The 12,713-nt window shown below is 39.0% G+C and overlaps 1 protein-coding gene across 6 annotated transcripts in view; it reads right to left on the bottom strand.

Annotated features, from left to right (window-relative positions):
• dlgap4b (discs, large (Drosophila) homolog-associated protein 4b) overlaps positions 1-12,713 on the bottom strand; it is an 82,059-nt gene that overhangs the window by 33,886 nt on the left and 35,460 nt on the right. For all 6 annotated transcript variants that reach the window (XM_088423512.1, XM_088423506.1, XM_088423509.1 and 3 more), the window contains one exon: positions 2,562-2,610. The gene's annotated coding sequence lies outside the window, so the exon portion shown is untranslated. The remainder of the gene's footprint in view (positions 1-2,561; positions 2,611-12,713) is intronic.

Raw genomic sequence — 12,713 nt, 5'->3', positions numbered from 1 at the left:
TTTAACGGCCCGTAATCCCTAAAGTATAAGCCAAGTAGCGCTATTGATTCAGCTTTAAGACGAGCGACAGAGTGCGGAAGACTTCTTGAGAGGGTTGCATTTTATTCATGGATGGGTTTGTACAACTTGTCCTCACTGATATTTAAATATTCTGGTGGCCCTAACAGCTTCAAAGCTGGAAAAATAAGATGGAGGAAAAGAGTGACGACACAAAATAGTGCAGAAATACTGAAGTTTGACCATGTCTTTGCAAGTGTGGCATCATTATTACGTTATTATTATTTAAATGGATGGATGATCTGTTGGTTTATTCATGATTTTCTTTTTACTTATGAAGAAATTAACATCCTGCAATCTCGGCTGCGTTTCTTTTTTGGAGTCATCCATCTCTTGAGTCATCCATCCTCAAGAGTCTCCAGTTGGTCCAAAATACCGCTGTGCAGTTACAAATCGGAGCATGTAAGTGGGAGCACAAAACTCACTCGCTGGTCTCTCTTCAGTAGCCGTCTGCACATTTGAGAATTCATTTTAAGATTCTTTTGTTTTTAAATACTTAAAATTGTCTTGTCTACCTTTCCTCGGCATTTTTTTTTGTCTGCAGCATAGTGTATGCAGTAATAGTTGTTTTTATTAAATAATGCTATTATAGCAAAACTGAAGAACTTTCAGTTTCTGCTGATTATGGCAGCACCATATGGACAAAAGTGGTGGGGTTTTTTCCTGATGGAAGACTACATTTCCCATGAGGACTAACACATAGTGTCAAAAAAACCTGTTCTCTCGGTCACTCGCATTTGGATTGAATGACAATTCTGTTTTTAGTGGCTGTGTGATGGATGAATAGCGACGAGGAAATAAATCTAATTAATTGTGTTGAAGAATATCATACTTTTGAGGTTGTTGCATGACTGGTCATGCCGGTGTGAAACTGCAAACGATTAAACTGATGGCCATTTATTGCTACGATAGCAAACACTAGCATTATCATTTTGATTTGAGCATCAACAGCTACATATTAGTCTCCCAGGAACAGAACTAGAGTAGAAACATCCCTCCTCATCCATCTTTCATCAATGATGATCCTTGACTCTCCTATTATACAGGTAGACTCTTGTTTTCTTTTTTTTTTCTCTCCTCAGGCAGCTTTTCATTTATTTGGTTGTTTTTGCAGCTTTAGCCATCACAGCAATAATCACGCATTGATGTTTGAATCGACTGCTGTCTTCTTAACCAATGTTGCTGCTGATAAAGCAGTCAGCATTTGTACATTTTTTGTGTGGCAGGGTGCCTGCCACCCCTCTCGAATTTGCTTAGTGCCAGTAAAATTGATGCAGACCCCTTTCGCCGTGACAAAAGTACTATTCAACCAATTGTATGACAATGTTTCATCAGATGTTTCTTAGTGCTGCTTTACAAAATTTGAGTTGAGTTTCTGTGAATGCAAGCTTAGTAGTCCACAAAACCATCAAAATATATTGAGGGAAATACATTTTTGATGCCCAAAACATAGAACAAATTCTGGCAACCACAGAATGGAACATTGTGCACAGCCAACCAATTATAATACACCTGATCTCAACTTGTCATGTGTACAAAGCACTTCCCTACTCAAAATCAATTTCTTACTGTCCAATCTCTATACCGCCATGGGCAAGACTAAAGAGCTGTCAAAAGATGTCAAGGACAAGATTGTGGACCTGCGGAAGGATGGAATTGGTTTGAAACCGTCATCAAAAGGCTTGGAATGAAAGTGTTGAGAACTGGTGTCATTATTTCAAAGTGGGAGATGCAAAAAACATTCCTCAATCTGAAGACACATGAAAGATGTTCCATTGTGCCATGGATTCAAAGGCATTTGCACATCAAGAACACCTGGTAATCTAAACAACAGAAAAAAAAAAACTTTGACTGCTAGTACTCATAACCTCTTGAGAGCCCGCTTATTCATTTGTGTCCACTGTTGAGTCCATTTCATCTCAGCAAGACAGCAAAGTTAGTTGAACTCCTTTATACACATGAGACATCACTTGAAAGGTTAGGATGTCCTCTCCTGAGCACACTAGGACTTAGTAGGGTAGCTTGAATGTGTCAAAATATAGAAATAAAAACCAAAAATTTCCACCACAGTGGACACAAGTGAATAGGCTGTGTCTCAGGAGGGAAGGTCCCGATTTTCTGAAAATGGTGCCAATATACAATTTTAGATTTCATCAGACAGCCAATCAAAACATTTTGAAAGTCGAGAAACGGTAGCCTATATAAAACTTACTGACAAGTCTCACATCTTGGTCTATATTGACATCGCCTCAAGCCCTCCTTGTGCTACGGATGAAATATTTCGAAAACAGGAATCTGAAAGGAAGGTTATATTTGAAATGTGAATCCAGCGGGTTCTCTTTGAAGTCCTGTCAGTGTGTTTGCAAGGAATTGTAATTAGCTGCTGGAATCCAACGTTCGGTTGAAGGTGAAGATGTTCCAGCATTGTTCCTTCATGTTTGAGCTTCATTTAAACAAAAAAAAACAAAAGAGCATGAGTGGTTAAAGTCAAGTGAAAAACTTACATTGGCAGCTCATTTCTGTGAGGCCTTGAAGTGAACGTGTGGCGGGTTCCTGAAAGAGAAAACATGACTTCATCAACCCGTTGTCACGCTTTCCACACTCACGTGAGGTAAAAGCATTTTCACGCAACTGTGTTGAAATAATCAGATGGTGGGCTCAAGTGGCTTCAGGCCAAGTCGTGCTCGGGTTCGGGCAAGGAAAAGTCTGCTTCTTACACTTGTTTGGCCTACTTTCCTCCTCTGTTCTCAATAGCGCGTCTCAAACGCAGCAGGCTCCCACTCATCCATATTCTGGCTTTTATAACACCTGCAAGCGTTTGAGACGCTATGACAATGTTGAATGTGGATTCCCATCACCCCCGCACCTCAGCAAACACCCTCACAAACGTGTCCGGTATGATAACGCCACTATGCACACGGATGGGTTAAGTCTCTGGAACAAGATTGGGTTTATGCAATGAAATCTGAGAGCGCATAGAAATGGATCTGATTATTGATCTCATTTTCCTACGGTACATATGGTGGGCGTACATTGGATTCCGGGCAAAAGACAAATTCAAATCCGCCTTAACTTTTTTTTACCTACTCAGTAGAAAACATACCCTGTATTTCGATGGTCTTCAAAATGTAGCAGTAACACAAATTTCATAAAAAGCGCTCTCATTCATAACTCGAATGGGACATTAGAATAACCTGTAAATAACAAAAACCTCAATAGTGAATTCATCAGATGTATTAAAATGACATGAAAGATAATTTACTGACCAAATCCAGAAAGTGGCCCCAGACTGAGACGTAATCCGACAAAATATTAACTTTTTACTGCTGAAAGTTGCGAACTAAATTTAGTATCCCTTTCACAGATGTGCTTAGTATACAAACAGATGAATGGAATGCAAAATGAACACAGGCTGTTTTCATTTTTTCTCCTGATCAATAGAAAACTTTTTCAGACTTCTTTTTGTGATGGCCTCTCAACTTTGGTCTTAACAGTGGATATCAATTAGTTTCATTTTACTTGGCCACATCGCGGCCAATTGTAAATGTTGGGCAAACATCTTTCCCCTCGCTGTGTTTTACTTTGATTTTTGAGAGTGCTGTGACCTTTAAAAACTAAATGTCAAGAAACAAACCCATACTGTATCTACACCTCTTAGCTGTGTTAACAGTGCTAAAGGTCATCCCCAAAACAGCTTTAGAATCTACATTCAGAAAAAAAGTCAATGGTTAATTGAAATATTTCTTTTTTTGGCCTATTGAGTGGGACCAATAGGGTTCCTTGCCTGTAGAACTGCAAATTACACTTATGCATATAGTACAGAAGAAGACATATGAAAGACACTTCAGGGACTTTGGGAGAATGCCGAAGCTGAAGTTAGCTTCAAGGAGCAACCCTTGCTTCATTGCACCCTGCTGCAGGAGACTAACATCACACTGCACTTCACAGGTTGCTTGGGCCATAGTGAAATAAATTAGAAATGAGAAATATGCATCAGACAGGAAGGATCTGCTGATTGGGACGAAAGCTCCTTTCACGGGCCAGGATGAGCAACTTTTTAATGTTTTTTTTTTTGCCCTAACCACATTGCATGAAAGCGAAAGTCAATTATATCCTATCCTAGATCTATTTTTTAACAGCCACCTCAGAGATATTTGACACGGCATCCGCCTTCCCCAAAACGTTTGATGCATCGATGACTCATTAGTGCCCACCCTAAAATTGAATGCAACTATAATGTGTTGAGTCGTGATAAACAGAAAATAAAAACGAGCTTGATATGTTCATTGGAATAAATATGAATATGATACACGATGACTGACGTTTACACTCTTGTCCTCCAATCGGCATCCACTCTCTCACCTGGACATCCACATGGTGCCTTCAGGGATCTCCACAATAACAAACAAAACCCAAGACTGAACACTCAGTAACCCATATCGACGTGTGCAACCTGCACCAGGAGAAGCTGGAGTAAGAAAGTAGAAGGAAAACATACAACCTTCACACAGGAAGTTCTCACTGCTGGTCGACTGTGTTGCTCTACTGCGCCATACTGAGTGGTATTTATAATTTAATAAGTAACTAAAACATTAACCCCTCAGTATGACACATCAATGAATAATAGAGCATGTAATGAATCAGTGCACACTGAAATTGAGTTGCGAATTGGAAACGAACGGTTGGGAATGGTTAGCAGGCTAATGAGCATTATACTGTACTTAACTGTTAAGCAATCACTTAATGACGGCCATCTTTGATGCAGCGTCCTTTGTCTTGTGTTGGCCTCAAGCTTTGCTAGCATGAAGCAGATTTTTCAAAGAATTTCATTTCATTTTTCAAAAAATTGACCATTATGATCAAATTGAATGTTTTAGTTGTTGGCCTAATCCAAATAGCTTCGGGATTTGATGGTTAATTAGTAAACAAACAGGAATTACTGATTTGGGTACAATTCCGGGCCTTAATACATATCATACAAAAAAGGAACAAAATATATAGGACAGTAGTAAGCTAACAGAAAAACAATTCCCTTGTAGTCAGTATTTAATTATGGAATCCAATTACTCCCAGACCAAGAAGGTCACAACGCCCAGGTCATATTATTAAATTGCATACATCTATATAAAAGCCCCCTCTGCTTTCGCAAAGTGAAAAGAAAAAAGCTGAGTAGCTCATCAAGATGAAGACGATAATTTTTCCTTTCAAGCAGTTTGTGGTGTACAACGAGCAGATGGGTGACGACTCGAGTGCGAAATCTCCCGATTGAGGCAGCGTAACAACGTTTTCAGAGGAATCGCATGCTCGTTCCAAAAATTCTCACCAAGTTAGGATCACGTCTCATGATTCAGTCGCTTGACGAAAACTCTAGCAGCTGGAGTAATTGTAGCTTCCCTGCAAAAATGGGATGCGAGTACATGTGTAGGCGTGTCTGTGTATGAATCAAAATTGGACTGTTAGTTTGACTTCCTTGATGCACCAGGAAGTGACCAATTAACAATCAAATAAAAGACAAATATGACAATGTGGCAAAGTGCATAGAGTGGTAAAATCCTTTTTCTACAGTATGTAAAAGACTAAAACATTTTGGTTCAATGGTTACAACATTGTCACGGCACAAATGGCAATCATAAACTGTAGCCAGCTTATCAGTGGGAGGTTAGCTAGCAAGCAGCTCAGGCATAAACATAAACAGATAGGGCATTAAACTTAATTGAACTTGGGAACAACATTTTGGGAGTATCACCAGGCTAGGTTATGTAACATCATCTATTTTATTTCTGAAAACCTCTGCCAGAAAATGAATAATGATTGTCTTGAAAAAAAAAAAAAAAGACACACACGACTTTGCAAAGGATCAATAAAACACAATCAAGGAATGAGTTCATTCATGTTCCAGTTCATTTGCTGTTATTTTGAAAAATAATTTGTATTGTTTCTGTCACTGCATGAAAAAGTAATACATTTGATTTGCTAATATTTGAAGAAACCTTGTTAATATCTAACCTAACCAATAAAAACCTGCTGGTTAAGAGTCCTATTAAGGACACAGAAAAGAAAGTTGAAACCTAGCAATTTTTGGTGAGATAATGCAATTCTAAAATTTCTCAACGTATTAATCATATGTGCAGTAGATAATACATACATTGTTTTGTAAACACTTAAGCAACATCTGACAATGATGAGGTTGCCAGTTGAATTCATTCACGGACTGTCACCATCCCGGTAATTGTTAGACGATCACCAGGGCACCTCATGTACTGAAAGTCTGCCATGCCCCATTCAGTCAGTGTGAGTCATCCCCTTAAAGGAAATGTGTTTTTGACTATGTGCCATATACATAGTGCTTTGATTGTCTGTGTCTTTGTTCGTTTGTCTTTGCCAGCGACATACATTGACAGGCAGAATAATTGAAGCACTTCCATTAGACGCCTGATGGTACAGTTAACTCATTAAGGGCCTGCCATTACATAGGCACTCCATTGCTCTACCATATCAAACGTATGTAAAAATATAAATACATTTTACTCTGTAAAATAGGCAAAGACGATAAATCTGTCGCTGGCCTGTGAATTGTTTACTTTTAACGTTGACTATATGACTGTGTGCTCCCAAACACACATTTTGGCCACTTCAGCATTTTCTACAGTAAACCGTTATAGGTAATAAATGAAATGTTGCTGTTTACTTGGCCGACTCGGTGCAAAATCCCGTCTCCTCAGCTTCGGAACAAAAACAAAACTAAAAGACGTGGATAAGGTCAGCGTCTATTTTCGCTTGCACAGGCGGAGCAGGGAGTTGCAAATTTCTGTCTCGCTCCTGTCGTCGAAATGAATCAACGAAGGAAAACAATACTTTGGGAGTGTTTAGGGTGAGGAATCAACATTGGAACATTGTTAAATGCTCCAAAATGTTGACTTTTTCACGTTAGGGTCCCTTTAAGCTAGTACTTAAAACAAACACACTAGCATTCACATTGAAAAACACGCCTCCAAAAATCTAGCACTGGTACTTAAGTTTTCCCAAGCCTCCAGCTAATCGAGCTAATCGATGAAGTTGCTTTTACATTTAGTGCCTCTGAAGGAAATAGGTCATTGCATGAGATTTGTGTTGTGTTGTTTGCATCTTGGAGTCTATTCGTTTATTTAAATCGGTTCAAGAAATAATGAGGATAAATTAGTCTTGCCACATCGGTCCCCTGTCACATTTACTTTCCTGCACTTAGTCCAATCAATAAATGCGTCAGCTGTGTTATATATTGTACGCGGTGCCGCGTGCATTGATTCCATGCATTTGTGTCTTAATGTTACTACATCAAATTTTAATTCAAGGTACACTCACTATGCATACATTTTGCATTACGGTGCCTTCAACTGCTAAGGAGAATCTCTCAGATGTGGACAGCCAAGTGGCAGAAGGTGTAAATAGAGACTGCTGCTAAAATACAGGCTGACAGAGAACACAGCACGCTTGCTCTGCAGGAACTGGCTCATGAGAAAAGCACACACACACATGCACGCACCAAGCATGGCGTTCATGCATGGACGGACAGTCATGAAGCTCATTCACTGACACAGCTAGCATTGGAGCAGGTAGACAACACCTTTCATTCACAGGTGTCACTCTCAGGTTATGACAGTAAAAATCAAATGTGAAGACTACTCGATATGCATATTATAAACGCATGTGGGAAACAAGAATGTGAGATATCTGTGAACAATGTGATAAACTCAATTACCATGTGACAATTTTGTTAGACTGCTTCTAAATTGGTGTGTGTTGCCAGTGTGAATGAACTGCTAAAAGGATTATATGACAGTATGGAGCTAGAGGTTACGAGATGAAAATAATAGCAATAAAAGCTCACCTAAAAGCTCCGGCAAATGGAAAACTGCTGTATTGCCACCTGGGAATGTGAAATGTGCTCATATTTGGAAAACTATACTAACTTGATTAATTTTTAATCCAACTAATTAAAATATGCATTTTAACCTTTACTATATTTATATGTTCATATATATAGTGTACACACACAGAAGCCTTCAAAATCATTCAACCCTTATGTAATATGTGTAATTTGCCGCTGCCTCCATGTGTTACATCAGTGAAGATTAATGAGCCTGTCTCCAAAGACGGCAAGCCATGATTACCTCCACTGGGCTCCACAGATGAGCTTGTGTTTAGGATCATGAGCATATCGTTTCTCTCGACAAGCTTTGGCTTTTTTTGTCACTTCAGTACAGATGAATATTTCTCTCTTCAGTTCATACATTTTTGCGCATCAGCTGTAATTTTCTTTGCACGTTTCAGCCTGGCCTTAATATTCTTTGCACACAGACCAAGAACCATGGACTTATATTAACAAATTTGATTATTTTGAAAAATTATCATGTCAATTATCATGTCATCGATTTTAACTGAGAAAGTTTAGTTAGAAAGAAAATATTACATGTTTGCAGCTGAAAATGACTAAATGAAAGGATTATCTCCAACAGTTGGATTCCTATATGTTGCAAAGTATACTGTAGCTAATGGTTGGCTGCCCACATGTCGGTGTGGATGCTATATGGCATTGGGCCAACATTGTTTTGTTATATAACGCTGTCAGCGATGAGCTGAGTAACAACAGGTTACAGCTGCCAGCCGAGCCCAACAAGATGAGTTCATGTCGGAATGATTTGCTCATTCTGCCCCCTTACAAGGTTGCAGAACGGCAATGTGGTCAAATAAGCCTGCGGTCCACAAGTGAAATATCTGAGCGTTTAGCTGAAAGATGATCACTTTAGATGAAATAATAAAAGTGAGTGTGGGTGTGTTTTCAGGGTATTGCTAGCCGTGTATCCGGTGTCGGAAAATGGAAGTTTATTCTTGTGCACGAAAAAAAAAAGTCGATACAACGGCTTCAGGCACATGTTTCAAACAGAGAGTTTTTGACTATTAACATCTCTCTTTCACAATTCAGCACGCCAGAGCTGCGGAGCTAATTTACCTTTCCTCAGCAATCAGTGACTGACAATGTCATTGAAATGAAACAACAGTGAATGTGACAGGTGAAATATACGTAGAACAAAATCAACAGATTAGTGATGTGACGTTCACAATCAAACCGAGGCTTTTGAATGGCTCTTCAATGTGAACAATGGAAGTCTTTACAAAGAGCCGTTCATTCCAACGCCCCTTTCTTTTTCTCTTCTTTGAGGGCAAGACATCTCAAAATATTTTACAGTTATGTGTGGGTCTTTTAAATGTGGGTCAAACGCAAAAATAAATAAAAAAACAATTCAAAAACGTCATGCACTGTCTTAAGAGACAGGGGTCCAGGGGTGTGAACAAGAGCAATTTGCTGGAGAAAAAGGAGCAGAGGTGAAGAGGATGAGCTGCTGGAGAACTTCGTCACTCGTCGAAGCGAGTGGCTCCAGGCTAGAGTTGATAGACGTGTTAGCGCGTGTCAAAATATCACAGGTGCATTGCATGACATGTGTGCTAGCCAATCTATATTTTATTGTGTTCTAAAGAGAATAAAGATATTGAAAATAAATATATATATAATATATATATATATATATATATATATATATATATATATATATATATATATATATATCCTACAATATATTAGAAGACAATATTTCAAGCCTCCCCCAAACACTTGAAGTATGACATGAATTGTGCCCATCACTAATCGCTTTTCCTTTTTTTTTTTTTTTTAAATAAAACATTAGTTTTAAAAATGACACTTGACTATATATCAAGGGGTCTAAGAAAATGCATCCTTGTGAAAATGGCTGAAAGAAATCACTGATAGCGATTTTTACCCTTAATTTGAGTGTGGCCAGAGAATGACAAGCGGTATGCCGCCATGGGCAGCCCGTAGCTCCGCCCCTACATTAACCAACGTTTTTACTCATGCAAACTTGTAGCAGTTATTAAGCTAGCAGGAGGACTCTCAGGAGACCATTTGGAGGCCTCCAGTGGGAGAATTATGCACAAAGCTGAGGAAGTCACATTCAATAATGGCCCATTGAGAGCCACAGCATTAACAATGATGCAATTACCGCCGTCTGGAATATGGCCGACGGTACTGTCAACAACCTGGCTATGGCAGTAATTCTCAATTTTACATTGCGTTTATTAAGTTAGATCAGCCGCCGGCGGCAAAAAGTCGAACATTATTCCTTCCCCGCCACTGTGATTTCGTTAGCCTTGAACACGAGGCCAGCTTGCGCCGGCCCGTTTAAAGAGAGCGGACAAAAGTGGGTTGAGGAGATCAAACTCTAACAAATGACACGCTAGAAGCACCTGGCCAGACGGCCCCAATGCACGGGTGGCAAAAGATGGATGGACGTTACCGGAGATGCTCGCACGAGACGAGGGAATTGGATTTTGATCGGACTAAAGAAGATGGATGGCCGCATACCGAAGTGTCTCATTACTATGGCTCGCAGCTCTGTCAGAGATCTACTTGGAAAGAAGGCCAGCTTGTCACATTTAACAGACAAGAAGGAAAGACATGTTGGAAAGTGGAGCAAGAACAGGGTGGCCTACTGTAAAAGCCCATGGGAGGCTCTCGGATGAGTCAGTTGCGGAATTCAGTCTTAACCAAATCTGGCTTCAAAGATCAAAGACAATTTTTTTCGTAGTCTTAAAGGGGAAATCAACCCAAAAAAATGTTACAATTAGAGCAGTGGTTCTTAACTCTTTTAGTGCCATGGACATTAGCATATCTTAAAAAGTTAAATACAAACATAAACAAGTAAATAGCTCCTCAATAAGGACAACTGAAATGTTACATTTTCACTGACTATTTCAATTGAAAACAAATACTCTATGGTACAAAGTGTAACCAATGGCTCATAAAGTTAACTAAGCATTCAAACAAATTGTTCCCGGAAGTCATCACAGTTTCAACTTGATATTTATTGGCCATCAGATCATCAAAAATGGCTGATGAAGATAGGGATCAAAATGCAACATATCGACAGCGCTGATAAACTGTCTACTATTTATAAAGCGTACTGTATGTTCCATGCGGCCTCACGAGTCTAAAATCAAAGCAAAATCCACTCGGCTTTTATCCATCACCGAGTCTGCACATTTTGCCGATTGTTGTCGACTGAAAATTACATCACAGTTGCTTAGAGCTCTGTAAACGACCAATCTCATGTGCCAAACTCAGAAAAACAGTGAGCTGTGATTAGGCTCAAACATCACATGCCTCACAATAGTAAAAAATCCTCTAGCGTCTTATGAATAAGGACTTTTTTTTTTTATCTGAAAATGGTAAAAAAAAAAAAAAAAGAAGTCTTGGCAATCATGTCACACGGCAACATTTCAAGGGCACTTTGGAAAAAAAAAAACACTATATTTATCGCCTTTAATAAAATCTGACATGTACCACACTGACATGCAATTAACATAAACGGCCTCAAGGTTATCGCAGATTAAATTCCCCCAAGAAAAGGGGTGTCAGAAGTGCATTTTTATACCCACTTGACCCAGAAACAAGAGCATAGTGTAAGTACCGTACGCACTATACTGTAATTCAATAAACACAGCAATCCAATTATATTTATCTTCCCATTTTCATCATCATACACAGCATTATTTCAACACTATAAAGAAGTGAATTGAGATGGAAGGGCAAGGATAGGAATCGAGGCAGAGCACAAAATGAGCTCAATATGCTTTTTCGCTCACACTGAGTCTATAAATTCTGCACGCGTGCCTTGCAGTGAGCTCGCAGTGTTAGCAGAGCCTTTAAAGGACCGCATGAAACAGACATCTGGAGCGTCTTCAACCACTGGCACAAACGTCTGCTACAGCACAGTGGCAACAACATTGTGTGTGCCCAACTGTGCTAGTGTTTCACTAAGAATACACAAACACATATCAGTTCATGCTGGGAAATTATATAATCACCATTTGGAGTTTGTTAGAAGGGACACGAATGATTGAGAATGAAATGCAAATGAGTGGCTTGCGGAGTCGAGTGATAAATCCATACAAACTTATTATTAAAACATACTTTTAAATTAATTCATAATACTTGTTTTCGCTGTCTGGCTCACCATTCTCTAAAGAGAGTACAGTACTTGATTCAAGTTATTTGAGACTTCCAACTGAAGTTTAGTGTCAAAACGATTCCTAAAATGAAATAGATTTCAACCCGATTAGCTGAATAATCGATCAAATGTAGGTCACGGTGACAAGTGCATGAACATACACTTGAAAAAAAATTGGGATGGGTAAAAATGAAGACCACCCAATATTTGAATCAGTTTGATTTAATATTCTGGGTTGTTTTAGCAACCCGATTTTCATCGTTGTTTCTGTGCATAAGGACTAATTTTTGGGGAGTTGTTTTGTGGAAATCTTCGTGTAAAGTTACGTCAAACTGACCCATATATTAGGTTGGTTCTTTTTTTTTTTTTTTAAACCCATGATTAGATTATTTTTACCCCATTTTTAGAACGTAATAAGGTGACAAATACATGACCAGAGCAACTGCATAGGTATGTGATATCTCTCGACCGACTATGACTTGAAGAAGACAAACCCTCTCGACCATTGTGAACCCATCATTGGTAACTTTTATACAGTATCTGTTACTTAGGCTCTGAAGATAGTACCGTATGTCACAAAAAGCGCTTCTTCTA

This window comes from Hippichthys cyanospilos, chromosome 9, assembly GCF_059441005.1.
Source record: "Hippichthys cyanospilos isolate Australia breed blue-spotted pipefish chromosome 9, RoL_Hcya_1.0, whole genome shotgun sequence".
NCBI lineage: Eukaryota > Metazoa > Chordata > Actinopteri > Syngnathiformes > Syngnathidae > Hippichthys > Hippichthys cyanospilos.
Note: the sequence above shows the minus strand (reverse complement) of the source record. Positions and strands in the feature narration are given on the sequence as shown.